The sequence below is a fragment of the Anabrus simplex genome, chromosome 3 (assembly GCF_040414725.1).
Source record: "Anabrus simplex isolate iqAnaSimp1 chromosome 3, ASM4041472v1, whole genome shotgun sequence".
In the NCBI taxonomy this organism is placed as follows: Eukaryota; Metazoa; Arthropoda; class Insecta; order Orthoptera; family Tettigoniidae; genus Anabrus; species Anabrus simplex.
This window is the reverse complement of record NC_090267.1, coordinates 433520736-433530455: the sequence shown is the minus strand read 5'-3', so window position 1 is coordinate 433530455 and position 9720 is coordinate 433520736. Positions and strand designations below refer to the sequence as shown.

Sequence of the window (9720 nt, the reverse complement as noted above, 5' to 3'; positions counted from 1 at the left end):
AAATTGCCAAGATCTCAGACTGGTAGTGTGGATGAAGAATGGAACCTGTTTAGAGCATCAGTAGTCAGTAGTGCTGTGCAAATGTGTGGCAAAACAAAAGGTAAGGTAAAAGAGAAAGAAACCAGTTGGTGGAATGATAGAGTGAAAGATACAATTAAAGAATGTTATATAGCAAAGAAGAACATGGAGGTTGAGAAGAGAAATCAGAAGCAAGGCTGGTACCAAGAGATGAACACAGGGTGAAAACACTGGAGCAGGAATACTGACAGAAGAAATTAGATACAGAGTAGTGAAAGAAGAAAAGGAGAGCTGGAAAATATTCACCCAGAAAATAGGGGAAGATAGCAAAGGGAATAAAAAACTGTTACCTATATGGGTTGTTGAAAAGTAAGAGGTCTGATAGAGAAGATATAAAAGCGATTGAAACAGAATATGGGGATATTATCAGGGACATTGAAGGTATCAAGGAAGAGATCAGTATTGATTGATTGATTGTTTACTGGGCCCGTCCAACTGGTACCTTATGGGAACAAATGATTGATTGAAGAATTATTTTGAAAGCTTAATGAATGGGGAAAATGAAAGATGGGAAGGCAGCAGGAGTAGATGATCTGACAGCAGATATGATTAAGGCAGCTGGAGACCGTGGAATACAATGGTTACATCGGAAACTGGGAGTGATATGGAAAGAAAATAAAGTACTGGGTGAATGGAAAAAGGGAATTACAGTACCAATGTTCAAGAAAGGAAGTAAAAGAAGTGCACCAACTACCGAGGAATCACACGACCATCACAATGCCTTAACCTTCGTTCCGGCACGGCTGATCAGATTGATGCAGGTCAAAATTCTCTATCGATTGTCTGTCAACAATCGAGAGCAGTGGCTCCTTCTCCCTAATAGCTTCCTCCCTCTCCTTTCGTTCCATTGTCATGAGGTGCATAATGTGACCGACTGTTTTGTTGTGAAGATATCTTCTAGGTGATCAAATTGATACACTGCACCCATTCTCGTTACATTTCAATAACACTTTTATTCGGTTATGTACACAGCACAGTGAGTAATACAACACTGCTTTAGACTGTAGAATGTATTAATTTTATTTTGGAGTAGTTTGAACATTCTTTTATATACAAAGATCAAATTGATGCACCGTGCTCGAATGTGTTATTTTATATGTCTTTTCATATTTGAGGTGAATATATGTTATCATGGCAGACTGCAGTAAGCAGTATAATCCTCTCGACCCACAGCATGCTGAAGAAATCCAGAAGCTGCTGTTTGAAAGGGAAGATACAGATGATGATGATGAAGTTGAAATTCGCTAGGAAGAGTCGGAAACTGAGGAAGAAGACAGTGACGGTGATGAGGAAGTATGTGAGGGAACTGATAGTTACTTTGTAGGACGGGATAAGGAGACAAAATGGAATAAAGTTCCTTCATCACAAAGAGTACGTTTCAGGAGTCACAATATTATTAGGAAACTACCTGGACTAATACGTGCTGCAAAAGCAGCGAGAATACCTTTGGAGTGCTGGAGCTGCCTCATAGATGATGAGTTGAATCTCATTGTTCAGTACACAAACCAGTATATAGAGAAAATTAAAGATTCATTTCAGCGTAACAGGGACACAAAACCAACAGAACTAAAAGCCTTCATCGGTCTTTTGTTCTTAGCTGAAATTAACAAAAGTAACAGGCAAAGCTTGGAAGACCTATGGGGAAGTGATGGGGATGGCATTGAAAAATTCCGCCTTGTAATGAACATAAAGCGTTTCAAATTTATCATGCGGTGCCTCTGGTTTGATAACCTTGAGACTCATGAAGAAAGGAGAAAAATAGACAAGATTACAGCGATTCACAACATTTTTGCTATGTTTGTACAGAACTGTCAAAAATTGTATTCTTTGGAACAAAATGTTACAGTAGACGAGAAGCTGGAAGGATTCCGTGGAAGATGTAGCTTTCGGCAATACATACCAAGCAAGCCAGACAAATATGGCATTAAGATCTATACCCTCGTGGATTCCCAGATGTTTTAATTTGGAAATATACATCAGGTTGCAACCTGAAGGGTTATTCCGAGTGAGCAACAAGCCATTGGATGTTGTTCTGAGACTCTGTGAACCAATTTATCAGTCGGTCCAACATAATGGCAAGTAACTGGTTTACCAGCATTCAATTGATAGAAGAGTTACGAAGAAAGAATCTTTTATTTGTAGGGACTGTCCAAAAGAATAAATGAGAGATTTCTCTGGAGTTCACTACCACTAAAGGACGTGCTGTCAACAGTTCACTTTTGAGCTTCAAGAAGGACTGTACTTTGGTATCGTATATTCCTGCACAAGGGAAGTGCATTGTGCTGGCATCAAGCTTGCACGAGGATGACTCAATAGATGTTGATACAGGACATAAACAGAAACCTTTCATTGCCACATTTTATGATGGTACCAAAGGTGGAGTAGACACTGCTGACAAGTTGTGCGCATCTTACGATGTTGCAAGAAATGTGCGCTGATGGCCTATGGTTGTATTTTTTGCTATGATCAATATGAGTGGAATCAATGCACAAGTAATCTCCTTTGGAAACAACGAACAGAGTATTCAAAGAAGAATATTCCTGAAGCAACTATCCCATGCATTAGTTTTGCCTAATTTGATTCGCAGAAGTTTGAACACCTCAGGAATCCATATGGATCTTCAGGAGAGATTAAAATGTTATAGACCAACACAAGAATAATATGAAGAAAGCAGAGATGATGGAAATGGAAGTGTAGTCAAAAGGAAAAGGTGTCATACCTGTACAGTGAAGAAAAATATTCTTGTAAAAACTGCCACAAGCCAATCTGTTTGATGCACATTGAGAGTTTCTGTTCTGACTGTAGTAAAATCTCCCAGTTGCTATCTCATAATGATGAAGAAACATCAGAATAAGCAAAACCTCTGATCTTGTTTCACTCTTGTGCTTTCTAGTATTTTTATGAGGCATATTAATGTCAAATCCATTGACTGCTATCATGATCTAACAGAAGTGAGACAGTTGAATAAGTGACATTCTCTTCTCATTTTTTTGTTTTAAATGCTATTTGTTCAGGGCGTTGATCCATGTGGATCTTTTGCTCCTACTGGCATCATATTGTATGAATCTGTGTGTAATTGGAATGGCGGTAGTGTGGAATGTTGTGTTTGAGGAAAGGAAGATTAAGAACGTCACAAACACCCAGTCCCCAGACCAGGGATATTAATCATTAGGATTAAAAACCCCTGACCCGGCCAGGAATTGAAGCTGGGGCCGTCGGGTGACAGGCGGACGCATTGCCCCCTATACTGCGGGGCCGGACCTTCTCATTTTACTGCTGTGTTTTATTGGTATTTTTGAATAATTTCTATTTTTGTAAATAATCTAGAAGTTTACTCGTGTATGTCAGTGATAGTCGTTAAATGTTTGTAAATAATCTAAACGTATACGGTACTTGTGTACAGTATGTCAGTGATGGTCATTAATTTTTTTTAATATAAAAACTTTACGTAATTTCCATTATTCCATGTTCAAAGACCAAATGTTGGGTCTTAAAAATATAATTGAAAGAAAATTACAGACAATCTCCACATAAATGCTCAATAATAAGTTTAAAACACATTTTAAATTAAGTGAAAACGTTCTGTGATCATTTTGATACACTGTGCCGATCTCGTCCCACACAACCCCACGCCTGACAGAAGGAAATGGAAAAATCATAGAAAAGTGATCGAGGAAAATCCTAGAACCCCAATTTGAGGAACAACAGTATGGATTCAGAAGTAATAGAGGAACAATAGACCTCATTTTTTCCCCTCTGTCAGTGAATGGAGAAGCATTGGGAGAAAGGAACGGACTTGATAGTAGTGTTCCTGGATTTGGAAAAGGCATATGATAGTGTACCAAGGGATAAAATATGGGAATGCTTAAGGAAACATAACAAAAAAGTTCAGATACTGTATGAAAGTTGTGAGAGCATTGTACAAGTGGGAGGTGGAAGATCAAAATGGTGCGAGATTGAAGTGGGTAGGTCATGTGAAGCGAATGCACCCAACTCGAACTCCATGCCATTAGCTGGAGATGGAGGTGCCCGGAAAAAAACCTATTGGACGGCCTAGAAAGAGATGGACAGAAAAGGTTAATGACGACCTCAAGAGGAGAGAAATAACATGGGATGCAGTGGAGGGGGAAAAACTATACCAGGACAGAATTCAGTGGAGGCATATCGTTCACAAAGATCCTGCCCGGCTTGCTGGAAGGAAATGCTGATGATGATAACCGGTACGGTACCGTATTTTAAATCTCTACCTCTATAATGCAAAGGAGTATTTTATAATGAAATACTAAATAAAGGATAGCAAATTGGAAAAACTGGTTGCTGATTATAGTATAATTAACTCTGTGTACCCAAATTTGTTGACGGTTTTAATATTTATGTGAGGTCTACATTGCAATGGAGCAGAATTTCACTAGTTAGCAATGTTGTTGTTTTATCATTATGGATATTGTCCCTCCCCAGAACATTTTATTTGACTTACATTGATTTATTTAAAGCTGTCTTCACAATGACAACTGTTGAACAAGTTAAACTCACGCCGCCAATATTGGTTAGTGCCAAAGACCAGGGACGATACAGACTTCACAGGACCTCATTACACCTGCTGCACTCTCTCGACCGTACATGTAGTTTAATAGTTCTGTATTATGAATACAGATGCCAGAGTATATTCAAAATGAACGTTGCGAAGACCATTTACGGAAATTGCCGCTATTTCATTGCCTACAACTCCGCGAAATTTAATTGTAACTGAGACGAGATAAATGCGACAGTTTTGCGACGTTGGCTCCCAGCACGTTAACTCTGCGTACCGGTACCTACCAAGTTCTTTCTAGTACGAGAAGAAAAGCCATTGTCGCAACGGTCGCGACAAATGAGTCGTCCTTCAGTTGTTTGCGCGTTTTAACATTTTTGTGGTTTAAATGAATGAGAAATGTATGCATGTAATACATGTCCATAATGAAATTGCCAATAACAATATGCCATTATGTCAGGTATGTTTAACTGCTAATTTTCATATTATGAAACTTGCCTTGAAACCTGCACCAAACAAGAAGCTGCAATATTGAAATAACAGGGAAGCCTTGTTGGTTTATCCCCTGTGGGTGTGGGTGGTGGAATACATCTATGGTATCCCCTGCCTGCCGTAAGAGGAGGCTCTCTTGTTCTTTTCCGATCCCGACGGTATTAGAGGCTCTGAACTTGGGAGCGTGGGTTAGTGAACACGGTTCCCCTAGGTGAGTCTACGAAGAAGTCCATTGCGTAGAAGATGACGATAGCAATCGTCGCATAGACACAATCGCCATTGACTTCAACAATTCGATGTGAAGACTTTTTCGCAGCCTGAGGAAATCGACAGAGAAAAGAAAGCTAGGCCTATATATGAGACAGTAATTCCCTTTTTTCAAAGATCATATAACGTGAATAGAATCACCGTAAAAGGCATATTCTTTGGAGCCAGAGGAAGCTTTCCCAAAGGACTTATAAAGTGCAAGGAAACATATAAATAGGAAAAAGTACCGGCAGATCAGATTGTAACAACCATTATCAAATTTTCTGTAGAAATCATCAGAAACAATCTGTACGGATGTCACGTCACTTGAAATTTCGCTAAGAAGTTATGGCTCAAAATTTGGTATGAGAACATGCAAATCACTTGCGTATTATTCTATGTCTCATGGCAAATACATTTTAGTATTTAGTAATTATTAGGTATTTACTTGTGCCAGGCTCCCGGCTTTCATCTTTCTTGTCCGACCTCCTTGGTCAAGTCTTGTTCTCTTCCGACTCCGACAGTATTAAATTTGCGAGGCGAAGGGAGTCTTTCATTTCCGCGTTCTTCGTGGTCTCCCTATGGTAACATTTGTTAATTGCGTACCGTGTTTACGTTCCAGGTTACAAACGTTGCTCAATGTGACGACCATCTGCATCCAAGACAGCCTGGAACCGCACTAGAGATTGTTCTACTGCTGCCCGAAACATCTCAGGTGGGATGTTGGCTACCTCCCTCGCTGTGTTCAACTTCAACCTCCAACGTGTGTTAGTGTCCTGTTGATAAACCCTGTCCTTCAGGTAACCCCACAGCCAAAAATCACATGGGTTCAAATCTGGTGATCTTGGTGGCCACGCAATTTGGAACGATCGCCAATTATTTGGTCTTCTCCAAATGTGTTACGGAGTAACCGAGTGGCTTTACGAGCAATGTGAGGTGTAGCTCCATCGTGCATCAAGACAGTTGAGTCCAAAGCACCCCTCTCCCGTAGAGCAGGGATCACATGTTGGCGGAGGAGATCACAGTATCGTGTTCCGTTCACGCTGCATGTCCTTGGTCCTTGGGATCCGAGTTCCTCAAAGGAAAATGGATAAATTATGAACTGTGTCGTGAAGCCACACCACACAGTGATCCGTTCCCTATGCAGGAGAACTCCATGAACGTTTGTTAGCCCCAAATACGACAATTGTGTGTTCACTGTCCCAGTGAGCGTAAAGTGTGCTTCATTACTCCACGAAATGTTCCATGGTCACATGTCGTCAACTCGAACCCTTGCAAGAAACGTAAAAGCAAAGTTTACTCGAATGTCTGCGTCACGTGACAACGTTTGGTGAGTAGGGTGAAGTTTGTACGGATACCATTTCACAATTGTTCGCAGCATTTTTCGAACGGTGAACCATGGAACGTTCAGCTGTCGTGACACAGCTCGTGCACTGCTTGAAGATCGCACATTGCGTCCAGCATTCGCAGCCATGGCAACAGAACCTTCTTCAACAATTTTTGGCGCAATTGGCCGTCAGCCCCTCCCAGGAGCAATTCCCAAATCGCCAGTTAATTCGAACTTCCGAATCATGTTCTTTAACCGTGGAATGGAAAGAGGACCTCTCCGTATTCCCTTAATGCGTCGATACTAGCGAAGAGCAGCAACACTGCTGTTAATGTTTTGATAAAACAGATTTATGAGTAAAGCCTTGCTCACTTTGCGCAGGCCTATGTTGACTGTCTGCAACTGTAATGCACACTGCTGCTTGTGTTTCAACCCTACGTCACCGCACCAGTACCGGCGCCTAACGACAAGTCATGGCACTATAAGCAAATCCTGCATACGGTACCCATACGGTACATAATTTTCCGTCTACACTGGCTCATGTAGCGAAAGTTTAATTATACCCACCCTGTATACTATACAACAGTGTACTCCAACGAGCTAGAAAATAATAATAATAATAATAATAATAATAATAATAATAATAATAATAATAATAATAATAATAATAATAATAATAATAATAATACCGAGCTCGATAGCTGCAGTCGCTTAAGTGCGGTCAGTATCCAGTATTCGGGAGATAGTAGGTTCGAACCCCACTGTCGGCAGCCCTGAAAATGGTTTTCCGTGGTTTCCCATTTTCACACCAGGCAAATGCTGGGGCTGTACCTTAATTAATGCCACGGCCGCTTCCTTCCCACTCCTAGCCCTTTCCTGTCCCATCGTCGCCGTAAGACCTATCTGTGTCGGTGCGACGTAAAACAACTAGCAATAATAATAATAATAATAATAATAATAATAATAATAATAATAATAATAATAATAATAATAATAATAATAATAATAAGACGAAGGCTTTACCTTCATATCTCTAGGTGGCCATAATTACAGCACTTTCCGTTGGTTTTTTAGTTGGAACTTTTGACACTATCCTTCAAAAACGTTTTGATGCCCTTTCTTCACACAAATATTTGTACTTTTTAATTATTATTTTTTCACACCAGGAAAATGCTGGGGCTGTACCTTAATTAAGGCCACGGCCGCTTCCTTCCAACTCCTAGGCCTTTCCTATCCCATCGTCGCCATAAGACCTATCTGTGTCGGTGCGACGTAAAGCCCCTAGCAAAAAAAAAAAAAAAATATTTTTTTATTTTCTTAGGAATAGCCCATGTTTTGTCAAATGTTCATGCAGTGTTCAGCAAGATCGGTCAGTTGTTTCGCACATTCACATAAATTTCCAAGGAATTAAGTTGCATTGCTTCTAACACCTAAATATTTTCTACTAGCAATAGTTTAATTTCCGTCCACCTCTGTGGAGTAGTGGTTAGCGTGATTAGCTGCCACCCCCCGGAGGTCCGGGTTCGATTCCCGGCTCTGCCACGAAATTTGAAAAGTGGTACGAGGGCTGGAACGAGGTACACTCAGCCTCGGGAGGTCAACTGAGTCAACTTAAGGCCACGGCCGCTTCCTTTCCTCTTCCTTGCCTGTCCCATCCAATCTTCCCATCCCTCCACAAGGCCCCTGTTCAGCATAGCAGGTGGGGCCCGCCTGGGCGAGGTACTGGTCATTATCCCCAGTTGTATACCCGACCCAGAGTCTGAATCTCCAGGACACTGCCCTTGAGGCTGTAAAGGTGGGATCCCTCGCTGAGTCCGAGGGAAAACCGACCCTGGAGCGTAAACAGACTACGAACGAACGAATTATTATTATTATTATTATTATTATTATTATTATTATTATTATTTATGCGAATAAGCCCATTAAGACTTCGTAAAGTACTTAGAGGCGTGCATTTTTCTTCCTCTGTGCCCATATTTATTTCATTCTTCTACTGTGAGCTTCCTTTCTGTCTTCAGACCAGGTTGTTCCAGTCTTCTTTTTTCGGTCTTTCCTCTTGGCCAACTTGCCATTTGTGAAATTTGGATATGAATATTACCGGTACCCTGTTTTTGACATCTGCAGGTGTAATTCCTGCCTGTTACAGATCGGTTTTGACTTTGCCAATCCATTTCATTGCATCTCTTTTAGCTTTACTCCTGTTTTCATAAAATTCGGCTATTTGTTTGGTAAGTCTGTCGGGATGCATTCTTTTAATATGTCCATAGAACCTTAGCCTGCGTTTTCTAATGTCACTGTAAATATTTGTGTGTTGTTTGATTTCCTGTCTGTCTCTAAGTTGGTATTGTCCGTCGGTGAGTTTTGAGCCTAGAATTTTTCGTATGATTTCGCGTTCCTTTCCCACAATGTTTTCAATGTCTGCTTTCCTGTTCACAATTAGTGTCTCTGATCCATAAAGACAGTCTGATTTCATGACTATATTGTAATGTTTTAGTTTTGTGTGCTTGGAGATACATTTTTTGTTATAGATATTTTTGGGTTAGTCGATATGGATTTTCCATCGTTTGACATCTAATTTCATCGGCTTTTGTTTCGAGTCCATTTTCCTTAATTGTTTCACCAAGATACTTAAATAAGAGTAATACTCGTTTAATTTTGCCATAATAGGTCTCCATTAATTTTGATGCATGTTTGTTAAAAGTCATGTATTCTGTCTTTTCAAAAGATATCTGAAAGCCGAATTTTCCCGCACTTTCTTTCAGGAGTTCAATTTGATTATGGGCTCTTGAAACGTCTCGAGTTAATACAGCTAGGTCATCCGCATATGCTACGCAATCTAACTCTAGTTTTCCTCTGCCTAAAATGTTTGGCTGGTGAATTTTAGGATTAATTTCTGTTTGCGCCATTCATGCATCACTTCTTCAAGGGCGGAGTTGAAAAGTATATTATTATTATTATTATTATTATTATTATTATTATTATTATTATTATTATTATTATTATTATTATTTTAACGTCCCGCTAACCACGTCCAAGGTTTCCTGCG

The 9720-nt window shown here is 40.1% G+C and overlaps 1 pseudogene; it reads left to right on the top strand.

Moving 5' to 3' along the window:
* The first annotated feature begins 1209 nt into the window (after positions 1 to 1209).
* Positions 1210 to 2516, top strand: LOC136866845 (piggyBac transposable element-derived protein 4-like; annotated as a pseudogene).
* The last annotated feature ends 7204 nt before the right edge of the window (positions 2517 to 9720 follow it).